The following is a 14,335-nucleotide window of genomic DNA, read 5'->3' on the forward strand; positions in this document are numbered from 1 at the left end:
TTTTTCTCTTCCTTAACGCAACTAACAAATGAACCCCATTAAAGTCAAAACTGAAAGCTCTGACCAAGAGTCTCTCACATACAAGATGCCTCCTTGTTGATGTTGCTACAGTTCTATTTAACAGTCGACAGGACATTTCAAGACTTTGCACTCTTATCACTGGTCCTGGAAAGTTGCCTTTTTCTATAATTGAGGACATGGAATCCCATCTCTAGGGCCACACAGGATAACTCAAAGCCAACCTTGACTTTAAGGCCCTTTGCAAGGACTGCAGGACTATTTTAGTGGCCCCATCCTTGCCATCTCTCTTGGTCAAGGTACCAACAAGAAGAGGAAACACAGTTTTACAAAACTTTAGCGTATATTATTTGAGACCATATTCACAGTTAAAATAAGCTTTTATTTGATCTGTTGTCTTGCTTTGGGGGCTACAGTAAAAAAAAATATATGGACTTTGGAGTAAAAGTGTCCCTATTATTTATTAGCTACAGAGCTTTGTAGCCTCTCCATCTATAAAATGGAAATAATTATGCATACCTTTTGTGAGGACTGAGTAATATATTATTTATAAAAGTTCCAGGTGCTCTCCTGGTTCCATTTAATATTCCTACCTTGGTTTCTTTTTTCCATCTACTTCTCATTTATGCTTTCTTCTTGTATTTTACGGATCAGAGTGAGTCACCTTAAATTCTGGGAGAACAGGATGGCAAATGAATATATAATATAAAAATAGTAGATACTCCTCTGGGGAGTAGGGGTAGACACTGACTGGCAAGGGACATGAGGCAACTTTCTGGGTCACAATAATATCCTGGTAGGCATCTGGGTTCTCTAGGTGTATTCATTTGTCAAAACCAGGTCCATGTATAGTTAAGATTTAACTACAATAAAATGCACACAACTTACTTCCAAAGAAAAAAAACTATAAACAAATAATTACCTCTACTTAGCAATAAAATATGCTGAAATAGTAAGGGGGGTGATGCATCAAAAACGCTATGACAGATGACTAGATAGAAGGAAAGCAAAATCAGTAAAATATTGATGGTTGAAAACTGGTAGTGGGTATGTGGTTGCTCATGGTAACATTCTTTCAACTTTGCAGTATGTTTTTTTCATAATAAAATGTTGGGGAAAAACCTACTAAAAAAAAAATGGAAGGTACTCAATACTTGTTCTCAGCCAGCTACAATGGCTCATGCCTATAATCCCAGCACTTTGGGAGGCTGAGTCAGGAGGACTGCTTGAGCCCAAGAGTTTGAGACCAGCCTGGACAACATCCCAAGACCCCATCTCAAAAGACAAATAGACAGGACAGGGGACGGGGGACAGGGGGCGGGGGACAGGGGACGGGGACGGGGACTGGGGCGGGGATGGTAACAGGAAGAGGAGGGGAGGGAAAGAAAAGAGGCTTTAATGCCATGAGGAAGACACTGCAAAAAAATAAAATAAAAATACTTGTTAATTTCCTTCTCAAACCCTATCCCTATTGTTATTCATCCATTTGCTTATTCACCTGTAAACTCATACTAGGCACATACTCTAGTGTTGCCTAGTACAAACTGCTTAACCCCAACTCCTCTGCATCCCAGTTTCCTCATCTATGGAATAATAATTACAAGTGCCTCATGAGATTTTTGTGAGGATTAAGTGAGATAATAAACATATAACACTTAGCTTGGTGCCTGCCACACAGCTGGTGTTTGAGAAGTGCTATTATTATGCCATTATAGCATATAATAAGGAGCATGGGCATCACAGCAGGTTATTCCAGTATCAAGTAATGATTAGAAGCCCTTACTCCTGACTGCTTGGCTTCAAATGCCAACTCTACCACTTATTACCTTTGTAGCTTTGGGTAAAATCCTTAAGCTCTCTGTGTCTCAGTTTGCTTGTCTATAAAATAGGAATAATAAATGTCACCCTCATAGAGCTATAATGACAAATGCAATTATACTGCATATATATATATATATATATATATATAGCTTAGACAGTAGCCGAAACAGTGTAAACACTCAATTGATGTTAGTGAATTCACTATGCGGGATACTCAAGAGGATGCAATGATGAATGTCTAAGTCCCTGACCCCTCAAGGAGCTCATAATGCAGGAGACAAGAAAGCAGTGTCAACAGGGGCATCACAAAGCAGTCTATAATGGATGTGTGCTACAGGAGAGGCACTAAAATGGGCATGGGATACCCAAGGAATACTGGTAATAGTGGCTGAGGAAGATCAAAGAAGACTTCAAGGGGAGGGTGGCATTGATGAACTGGGACTTGAAGTCAGAAAAGGGGAAGAAAAAGCTTGTTAAAGGATATGGTATAGGCAGCCTACTGGAATTTAATATAAAAGGTAGGTCAGGTTGGTTTGGAGGATTCATGCCTGGAAAGGGATTGAGCTCAGATGGTAAATAGCTCTGTAGATGGAGACTTTGTTCTTGTTCTTCAAAAAGACTTTGAAAAAATGATCATCTATTCATATACTCCACTGGGTTCAAAGAGCTAAGTCTTATATTAATTATATCAACCAATAACTTTTCCTTGATTTTTCTAAGAAATAATAAATACTACTCATCATTTATCCACTGCACTGTTTATATAGAAAAACAAAGAATTCATAACCATAACCATTTTACCAACTCAAGGCACAAGGACATAAACCTACTAAATAAAACATCCCAGAGCCTCTAGAGGAGGGGCCAGGGAAGATGTTACTAACAGTGTTGTAGAATCAAGTGAGTTAGCGCCACTCTAGTTGTTTCACTACTTTGAGGTTACAACTTGAAATCTGACCCAAGAGATTAAACTCAGGAAGGGAGAAGCGTCCATGCAGCAGAGAAGAGCTGGCTCCCTCTGGCCACTGCCAGCTGGCCACACTGGGCCTCTCAGAGATTGCTATGCCTTGGTAAACACATTTCTGATTTCTGTAGGCACTGAGCAAACTCACTAAGCCTTACCAAAGTGTCTTCAACATTACAGCCTGAAAGAAGTGGCTAGGACAGGGGCAACTGCTGTGATTAAAGGCACCAAATGCTACTTCAAAATTATGTAAATTAAACACATAAAGTACAAATGAAAACACCTTTTCAACACTGTTGGAAATTGAAGTAGTGATAACTAATTTTTACATTTAACTTCAAGGGAAAAATAAAAAGTGAACTTATTTTGGTGTAAACCAAGCCTTCTTAGCAGAGGCAACTTTGAGTGAAGTAGGTGGGCTGGCTAGCTTAGGCTTAGAGGAACAGCTCCTGGTGAGTTCCATGAGGGCAGGGACCATGACTGTCTTGCTCACTACTATGTTTTTAGGGTGTAATACAGTGCCTGGCATACAACTGTTGCTGAAAAATACCCACTGACAATCAGACTAGTCTCCAGCTTTGTAAATTCAGATTTTTTTTTTCACTTAAGAGACTATTCAGTTCTTAATTAGGTGGGAGTAGAATTGACTTAATACCAATCAATTCGATGAAGACAAACTAGATTTTTTCCCCCTCATTTTTAGAAGGGATATAGCTTTCTAGGAGCCTCACTATTGCTGCAATTTACCCAGAGCTGTCCTTTTTTAATAGCAACACATCTAGGAAACAGAATCCCTAATCAGGTTGCTGCATAAAGAACAAATTTAGAGCCCCTTTGTGGGTTGTCAACCTGTGTATCTAGCATGCCCAGCCTCGCAGCAATCAGAATGTCTGCCCCAGGCCAATATGGCATTTCCCCTTATGGATAGAGCCAGGTGTACTCTGAGAGTGTCCTACCCCTCAACTCCTCCTAGACTCCATGCAGACTTCCAGTCTGCAGTCCCTTTGCACCATTCTTCATCTAAACATGTTATAAACTCAGCTTTTTCCATTTTTTAAATAGATTTAGGGGTACAATTGTGTTACATACATATATTGTGTAACGGTGAAGTCTGGGCTTTTAGTGTCCACAACATCTAAATAGTGTACAGTGTACCCAATAGGTTATATTTCATCCCTCAGACCCCTCCCACCTTTTGGAGCCTCCAATGCCTATTATTCTACTCTGTATGTCCATCTGCAGCCTTTGTTTAGCTCCCACTTATAAGTGAGAACATGCATAAACCTCTAGCTTTTAAGATTTTTCTGTGCACAGTGCTTCAGGGTGGCTGCTTCCTAATGACAAAGGAAGGACCTTCACCTATAAATGCCTCCAGAAGACTATGTAGTCACCTTCACATGGATGTGCACCAATTTGCAGGCCATCTTAGGCTCAACAGCAAACAAAGAGGCAATATCTTCAGAGAACTTCAGGCTACTAAGTGATATCTTGAGACCTGTGACTCTGTATAAACCTGGTTTGGATTTTTTTTCCCCCATAAGTAGAGCATCTTGCATTGACTAATTTTCTGCTATCGCAGCCTCATAAAATGTTCAGGAAAATCTCCCACCATAGCTTTTCACTGCTGTACCCTTTATCTAGTAAATGAAACATACTGGAAAATGAACATACAAGCAGCACTGTGGACAATAATTATTCATATTTTACCCACTCATAGAAGGGGATTCAACCCTAAGCTTTCTTTGATATTTTTAAGCCAGTTTCTACCCAGGTCCAAATTGATTCTCTAACTCCACAGTGGCTCGTTACTTAAAAGAAAAATGAGATAGAAAGAAAATAGAAAACTCTTGTAAGAAATCTCGTGAAGATTTCTTTTCTCTTTTTTTGAGATGGAGTTTTGCTCTTATCAGCCAGGCTAGAGTGATGTGGTGCGATCTTGGCTCACTGCAACCTCTACCTCCCAGATTCAAGTGATTCTCCTGTCTCAGCCTCCCGAGTAGCTGGGTTTACAGGCACCCATCACCACATCCAGCTAATTTTTGTATTTTTAGTAGAGATGGAGTTTCACCATGTTGGTCAAGCAGTCCCAAACTCCTGACTTCAGGTGATCTGGTCTCAAACCAGACCAACAGGTCTCAAACTCCTGACTTCAGGTGATTTACCAGCCTGGGCCTCCCAAAGTGCTGGGATTGATTACAGGTGTGAGCCACTGCACCCGGCCAAGATTTCTTTAAAAAAAAAAAAATATTTTGAGCTAATTTTAGAATTACAGAAAAGTTGCAAAAATTGTACAGTTTCCATATATCCCTGCCCCAGTTTCCCCAATGTTACCATCTTGTATAATTATTGTATATTTACCAGAACGAGAAGTTTAACATTAGTACGATACTAATAACTAAACCAAAGACCTTATTCATGTTGCACTGGTTTTTGTTTTTTTTTTTTTTAAACCAATGTCCTTTTTCTGTTCCAGAATCCTATTCAGAATCCCCAGTGTATTTAGTTGTTATTTCTCCTTAGTCTCCTGCAGCCTGTGACAGTTCCTTGTTTTTTCCTTGTCATTCATGTTCTTGACAACTTTTAAGAGTATTTAATTAACAATTATTTTGTTGACTGTCCCTTGATTCAGGTTTGCCTGATGTCTTCTCATGATTACCCTGAGGTTATGCATTCTTGGCAAAAATACCACAGAAATGATGTTGTGTTCTTCATACATCATATCATGGGACTAATGATGCTGATATGTCTTACTGCTGGTGGTACAGGCCTTGACCTCTTGGTTACAGTAGTTTCTGCTGGGTTTTTCCACTATCAATTTATGACCTCTTTCTTTATACTTAATTAACATGTTGAGGTAGTTTGAGATGATACAAATTCTTTAAATGACTTTCTTGAAGGACTACTGGCTTCCTCATTCACAAACCTGCTCACTCTCCTTAAAAATTCCAAAAGATTAATTGATGTAATTTCCCCTATTTCTGCCACACAAGCACTCTGATTACTTTGTTTATTCAGTGAATTTTACTTCTGCTTATTTAAAAAAACCACACACACACATATTTTCATTGTTTAAAAAAATGTAACTGTGGAGATCTCATAACCCCACCTTCAGAGATTAGCACTATAGATGATTTGATGTATATTCCATCTGAACCTTTTTCCCTCTTTTAATACCACTGGAGTCAGATACCATGAGCTTAAATCCCAGTTCCACCATGGACTTTGGGCAAGTTGCCTAGTTTTGTATGCAGGTAATTCTTTTTTTTTTTTTTTTTTTTGTGGTGGGGACAGGGTGGCGCAATGACTTCTTTGTAAATCTGATCTATAGACTCTCATTCTTGGAAAATGCACAATACATAGTACACATGACATCTTGCATACAACTATAGGGACCCACAGACTAGGTTAAGAACCCCTAATCTATTTATCACGTTTATCCACAATTTTGTTTCTAGTAATCTAGACTATAAAATACTTGCACATACAAACATCTACCAAAGACATTTCATGTAGTGTTAACAAAAAATTGGGACTAATTTAAACATGCACAAACAGGGGAATGGCTAAATAAATTATGATCACTCCACACCATGGAATACTCTACAAAAAATGAAGTAGTTACATGTGCATGGACATAGAAAGACTCCCAGGAGGCCGGGTGCGGTGGCTCAAGCCTGTAATCCCAGCACTTTGGGAGGCCGAGGCGGGTGGATCACGAGGTCAAGAGATCAAGACCACCCCAGTCAACATAGTGAAACCCCGTCTCTACTAAAAATACAAAAAAAAATTAGCTGGGCATGGTGGCACATGCCTGTAATCCTAGCTACTCAGGAGGCTGAGGCAGGAGAATTGCCTGAACCCAGGAGGCGGAGGTTGCGGTGAGCCGAGATCGCGCCATTGCACTCCAGCCTGGGTAACAAGAGCGAAACTCCGTCTCAAAAAAAAAAGAAAAGAAAGACTCCTATGATATACTATTAAATGAAAACATTCAGGACTTTGTATTATTCCATTTTTGCTAAGATGACGGAAAGAGGGATGCAGAGAGGGAGTAAGGAGAAGAGAAAGAGAAAAATGAGAGGGCACAAAATCCGTATGTATGTAAATGCATAGATAAAAATCTGGAAAGTTTCACAATAAACCCAACGTTAATGACTCTGTGAGAATAGGATTATCTGGCGAATTTTTTTATTTATTTAGTCTATAACTACTGTATTATTTGAACTTTTTACAAAAAGTACAACTTCAAAAACCCCAAAATGATTTTTTTAAAAAACTTTTATTTTTTTTTATTATTTTTTTTTTTAGACAGAGTTTCGCTCTTGTTACCCAGGCTGGAGTGCAATGGCGCGATCTCGGCTCACCGCAACCTCCACCTCCTAGGTTCAGGCAATTCTCCTGCCTCAGCCTCCTGAGTAGCTGGGATTACAGGCACGCGCCACCATGCCCAGCTAATTTTTTGTATTTTTAGTAGAGACGGGGTTTCACCATGTTGACCAGGATGGTCTCGATCTCTTGACCTCGTGATCCACCCGCCTCGGCCTCCCAAAGTCTGGGATTACAAGCTTGAGCCACCGCGCCCGGCCTTAAAAAACCTTTTAATAGGCAACAACTCTGAATATTTAAAATGTTTAATGACTGACAGAAATAATTTAATGTTAAAACAACCAAACTGATAAGAATCTTGCCCAGAATGGAATGACAGTTCAAGATACATATGACACAAAATCAAAAAGTTAAATGAGAAAAACCTAATGAAACTCAATGGATACAAGAATGTAATTTGATAATATTCACTTCTAATAAAAATGCTAAGAACAAAAGGCATACAGATAAGGAAAAATGGTATAAAACATCTTTCTAAGCCAAATGTAAACAAACAAAAAAAAAGGTCAATAAAAGACAGGCCACTTTTAGTATCTTAAATATTTTTGAAGTTCTGGCCAATACAGCAAGACAGCTAAAATAAGATAGGTATATATACTGCATAGGAAGTTAAATGTGTTACCTACAGATGAAATAAGATATAGACATTGCATAGGAAGTTAAATGTGTTACCTACAGATGAAATAAGACAGTCATAAATATTGCATAGGAAGTTAAATGTGTTATATACAGATGAAATAAGATATTGACATTGCATAGGAAGTTAAATGTGTTAACCTACAGATGAAATAAGACAGTCATAAATATTGCATAGGAAGTTAAATGTGTTACCTACAGATGAAATAAGATAGGCATATATATTGCATAGGAAGTTAAATGTGTTATATACAGATGAAATAGGATAGGTATATATATTGCATAGGAAGTTAAATGTGTTATCTACAGATGAGACGACTGGACAACTACAAGAGCAAAAATAAAAATTTTTGGAAGAGCTATTTTGTAAGGTAGAAATAAAACTTTTACGTCCTCTTTTTAAGAGATGTCAACTGAACACTGCCATGGGTAGATGAGGTCACACAGTAGACATGTGAAATTCAGATGCCACTTCTGGACCAAGGTTAAAATTGTTCTTTGTTGAACTCCTTAAAAACTTGAGGGAAGGCCAGGCGCAGTGGCTCGCACCTGTAATCCCAGCACTTTGGGAGGCCGAGGCAGGTAAATCACGAGGTCAAGAGATTGATACCATCCTGGCCAACATGGTGAAACCCCGTCTCTACTAAAAATACAAAAATTAGCTGGGCGTAGTGGCACATGCCTGTAGTCCCAGCTACTCAGGAGGCTGAGGCAGGAGAATTGCTTGAACCCAGGAAGCGGAGGTTGCAGTAAGCCAATATCGCACCACTGCACTCCAGCCTGGCGCCTGGCGACAGAGCCAGACTCTGTCTCAAAACAAAAACAAAACAAAACAAAAACTTGAGGGAACACTATCCAATTCCCAAGATTTGCCTACTTCTAGTTCATCAAGTAAGGCTCCAGCAGCCTGAAATTTATCACTATTTGTATGGTCCAAATGAGAAAGAGGTTCTCTCTTGTACCATTTTCCCCTAAAACAGTAACAACAATGACAACACAAGCAACTAACAATGGTGGAACAGACACTGGATACCTTTCATTCTAAGCACTACATGTGGTAGTTCATTTAACCTTCACCGCAACCCTTGGTAGTATATTCTAATTTTTGCCTCCAGTTTACAGATGAGAAAACTGAGGCACAAAGAAGCTAACAACTTGCCCAAGGTCACTCAGCTAGTAGCCAGTAGAGCCAGGAGTTGAACCCAGGCAGCCTAGTTCCAGAGCCCATGCTCCTAGCACTATACTCTACTGTTGCCTAAGAATTCACAGGCTAATTGTCATCTAGAGGAAATACACAATCTATGAATCACAGTTCTGGAGGAAGCTGAATTGAACAAAAGATTCAAATGAGAGAAGAAAACTACTTCCAGCATGTAAAGACGTGAGAGAAGAAACAAGAAGGAACTACCAGGGTCTCACACATAATTAGCAAAAAGGATCCCTGGGACATGGCCTGGAAACATCTGAAAACAATGTGAGAAGGAAAAGAAAAAAAAAAAAAAAACTCCAAGTAAACAAGTTAACAAACAGACTACATGAAGATCTAGTAAAGTTACTTTTGGTTTTTTTAAATAGCAGAAGTCTAGAAACAAGACAATCTAAGATATAAAACCCCAAGGGGAAAAAAAGGCTAAGCAAATCAGAATACCTCAAGCTGTCACTGTAAACAAAGAAGAATGATACCACCCCCAGACCAGGTGGCCTCATCATTCATCTACCAAACTGTTTCCTAGAGTGGCAGTCGACCCCCATTTCTTTGCCTCTTGACTCCAGCGGGAGCTGACTTAGATCCTGCAGGAACTGAGCATGCTGGCATTGCTCTGTTTCCTCATTGAGAAAATAAGCGGCTTAGCTTCTCTTTATCTTACTGGATCTCTGAGTGAATGGCCATTGTTGGCCACTACCCCTGTAAGATAACAGTTCTTCGACAACAATTTGCTGTATCTCCTCTACTTCTTTCTCTAGCATGGACTTGGCATTTGGACCTGGTTTGCAATCCTACTTACTAACTTAGTAGCAACATCTTAGTCTCCTTATCTACAAAGCAGAGTAATAATTCCATGCATAAGGCTTGTGTGAAGATAAAGCCAGCCATCTGAAAAAGCTCTAGCCACCCCACGCTGGAGACTACTACAGTGCTCAATTATGTTTCAATTTCCTGAAAGACTGACCTTTGCCAACAGCCCATTCTAAGACCTTTTATTTTCCGTACATGTTCTACTTGGGGGATACTATATCTCTTCTTATGGCTTCGATATCCTCCTTGGTACAAGTCAATCTCACACCTTTATCTCCAGCCCCAACATCTCACCTGAGTTTCTGATCCAATATTTCCAACTGCTCATAGATGTTTTCCGAGACTACCAACAAGTCCTAAAATAAATTCTCTCCTGCTTCTCTCCAAATTAGTCTCTGTACCCACTCCACCCCCTTTATGCCACTGCCTAGTTGTTCAGTAGTTCCACCATCTATCATCATCTCCCCTAAAACTAACAAAAAAAACCTCCTCTGAGGCATGCTCTAACTCCCAATCTCCCCAATGGCAGGACTAGTAATTTTAGATTTTGCCTCAAAATGCCTCTTACCTCCTCTTCTCCATCATCAATGCTACCCCCTTGCTCAAGTTGCTCTCACCTCTTATCTGGACAATGCCACAGCTGCTTAAATGACCTCCCTCCATGCAGGCTGTGCTTCACATGACAGCCAGAATTATCTTTCTAAAAAATGAACTAGAACATGGTACTTCCTTGCTTTAAACCCTCTGTAGTATAGATCACAGTAAACAAATCGAAACTTGATGCCCATCATTCAAGGTGCTTCACAATCTGGCCCCAACATCCCTTGTCCAGCCTCATCTCCAGCCACTCTCCCAAGAACAGGGTGATGTATGTGCACCTTCAGACTCCTGCCCTCTCACTTTGTACTCTTCTCACAAAGCTCTGCTGGTATGTACAGTAACATTTAGCTCCCAGAGTGCCTTCACTGACTCACCAAACATCACTTCCTCTCTTTCTCTGTCTCCAATACACTTGACACATTACATCTTTTGCCATTATTGGCTGATTTGCACATCATGCCACCTTATCAACCTTGAAGGCAGGGACAGAACTGCCTTTACCTTTGTATCTCCTGCACCCAGCTCAGGATCTGTTGACTCAGAGTGAGGCCTCAGTGGTTGTTAACTAACTGAATGAAAAATAGCAAAACACTTATGAGCACCATGCTGAAGCTCAGAAGAATTAAGATACTTCATAGAATAAATCTAAGAGGTGAAAGAAAAAAATAACTGGGGAGGCAGGGTAGATAAAGAATAGGAAAAGAACGCCAAAAAAGGGAGAAGTTAAATTTCCTTTTATGGAAGAAAAGACAAGTTCTTGCTTTTGCTTTGATGATAGTAAATAAATACAGAAACAAATGTTATTTTTAGCACTAACAGAATTTGAAAGATTGTTCACCTTTAAAATGTTTAAAAGCTAAAAGAAAGCAAAGAGTGTTATATAAAACAGAAGACATAACAGAGAAGAAATAACAAATGTAAAAACTAAGAAAACATACAGAAAACATAACAAATACAATAGCAATCATAAATTAAAGAATATAAATTCTCACATAAGATAAAAAACCTTCAAAGATAGGTTAAACAGAGAAAAAAACCAGTAACATTCTGTTTGCAAGAGATAGGCTCTGAAATAAGGATAATGAAGCTGGAAAATGTAACAAAGTCATTACATAAGAAATTATATACCATGAAAAAATAGAGGGCAGTACTGCTTTCTGTGTTACTGAAAAATAAAAACAAGAACTAAATACACAACTAATAATCTTGAGAAACAAACAGGAGAATCTAGAGGAATTTAAAAAAAAAAAAAAAAGAAATCGGCCAGGCGCGGTGGCTCACGCCTGTAATCCCAGCACTTTGGGAGGCTGAGGCGGGTGGATCACGAGGTCAAGAGATCGAGACCATCCTGGTCAACATGGTGAAACCCCCTCTCTACTAAAAATACAAAAATTAGCTAGGCATGGTGGCGCGTGCCTGTAATCCCAGCTACTCAGGAGGCTGACGCAGGAGAATTGCCTGAACCCAGGAGGCGGAGGTTGCAGTGAGCTGAGATCGCGCCATTGCACTCCAGCCTGGGTAACAAGAGTGAAACTCCGTCTCAAAAATAAATAAATAAATAAATAATAAATAATAAAAAAGAAATGTTCGATATTTTGAAAGTGAAAACCAAAACACTTTTGAAGGATTGTTAAGAAACTGACGGGAACTGCTGCCTAAATGAGGCCAACTATCTGCCCAAGGAATACGAATGAATGGGAAACTGAGTTTTCACTACATCCTTCTGTATTTTTTAAAGTTTTATATTTCAACTAAAAGTTGCTGTGAACAGACTAAAATTGATACTACTGGTAAGTACAAAAAAAAAAAAAAGGAAACATAAAATGGGAAAAACAGGACATAAAAAGAAGCAATAAAATTGTAAGAGAATATGTGTGTTAATAAATTTGGATAAAACTAAATAAATTTTTAATTAAAAATGTAAAATTCTAACACTGGCAAAAATAAAATACCTACTGGACCAACATCTTTAAAAAATCAAATAACTTTCCAAGCTCATTCTTGTTGGTGTAATTTGAGTTCTTGGAAAAAAAAAAAAAGAGAAAAAAAAAATCAAATAGCTACACCCCTAAAAAGCAGTTAGTGAATTCTTTCATAGTCTCCGAAGAAAACAATTCATGTTAGAGAAATAATGCCAAAAATAGGTCAATATATAAGTTATCTAATTATTCTATTAATCTGACCCTAAAACTGGCTAAATGAAACGGAAAGAGAGAAAACTATAAACAAAGCTTGCTCTGAATTTATGCTCAAAAATTTAAAAGAATAGTAAATAGAATCTAGGAATAAGATTTAAATTTTTACTTATGTCAACAGAAATTTAAAAAATTCATTTGTTAAAATGTAACACCTATTCTTAATTTTAAAATTCTAAAACTAATAATAAAGATATATTTTCTTAACCTGATTGAGTACCCACTTACTGACCCAAATGTCAATTATACTTCAATGGAAAAAACAAGCTATGCATTCATTAAAAATAAGCACAAAATAAGTAGTCTATCATCACTGTTAATACAGTATCAGAAGTTCCAACAAAATGCAACATAAAAATGAGAGACACAAATACAATAAAGGCAGATGTTACATATACTTTTTTAATATAACACCATTATAAACTTATAAAACACAAAGGAACCATTTAAATTGTTATGATAAATTTAAAGTGACCATGATCATCATTAATATAGAAAAACTGATAGTATTCCTGGTCCTCAAGCTTGAGTGCACATGAAATTCATTGTGCAGCTTTTTAAATGCTGATGCCCACACCTCCCCCAAAACAAATTGTCTCAGAGTCTCTGAGGGTGAGACCAGGGATTATTATTTTATAAAGCTTCTAAGGTGAGTTTAATGTGCAGCTAAGTAGAGATACCCACTACTATATACTTAATTATCTAAATGTTTTTAAAAATGCAAAGTAAAAATGTATTATTATAACCATTCATAATATTCACAAATGGGAGGTGAAAGACTGCCATAAGGAACAAATTGTTCAAAAGAAGAAACCTGAGAGGAGACATAGTTAGCTCCCGTGCAAATGTCTCTAGTCCACTGCAGTTTAGGCAAAGAGGCGGTTAATACCAGAACCAGTGGAGGGGGACAAAACCCATGTCCACAACAGAGCGACGGCAGCAGTAGATATTTATTCTCTGTCCAAGTATTAATGAGGTACAAGGCATGCATGAGGATTTCATAGAGGCTGAGGTACTCTAGGATTACCTGCATACCTATATGAGGTCATATGTAAGATAAATTTCTAGAAATGCTATATTAATTGTTGAATCAGATGGTATGTGCCATTAAAAGTAAAAGATTAATTTTAAAAGACCTTAAAGGAGAAAGAGAAAAAGCATGATGTGTAGAATAAACATCATACTTCATAGGTAGAAGCAGACTGGCAGAAATGAGGTAAGCTAGAGTTAGACAAGATGGCTCAGTGTCACCAGGTAGTAGCTACAGAGACTGACATATAAAAAACTCTCAGTGATTCCAGTTTGGCTTTGACTTTCCCATTAACCTTCCCCTACTGTAACCTCCAGTCATATGCAATGTCCCCATCCTACCAGTTCTCTAACACAACAGGCATTGCTAGGGTCCACCTATTCCCTCTACCCGGACCATGGTATTCTTCTTTCAGGTCACCACTTAGCTGAACCACTCTCTTTTTGTTAACCTCCCAATCTTTTACGATCCGTATGTCATCCGTTACAGTATAACTGACAATTGGGTCATATGGATGGTTAAAGATTGGGAGGTTAAATTGTTATGATAAATTTAAAGTAACCACAGTCATCATTAATATAGAAAAACTGATAGTATTCCTGGTCCTCAAGCTTGAGTGCCCAAGAAATTCACTGGGCAGCTTTTAAAATGTTGATGCCCTCACCTTCCCC

The 14,335-nt window shown here is 38.4% G+C and overlaps 1 protein-coding gene across 7 annotated transcripts in view; it reads right to left on the reverse strand.

The window, feature by feature from the left end:
- ZHX3 (zinc fingers and homeoboxes 3) overlaps positions 1-14,335 on the reverse strand; it is a 183,562-nt gene that overhangs the window by 118,437 nt on the left and 50,790 nt on the right. The gene's annotated exons all lie outside the window — the stretch shown is intronic.

The sequence above is a fragment of the Saimiri boliviensis genome, chromosome 9, assembly GCF_048565385.1.
Source record: "Saimiri boliviensis isolate mSaiBol1 chromosome 9, mSaiBol1.pri, whole genome shotgun sequence".
Classification (NCBI taxonomy): domain Eukaryota; kingdom Metazoa; phylum Chordata; class Mammalia; order Primates; family Cebidae; genus Saimiri; species Saimiri boliviensis.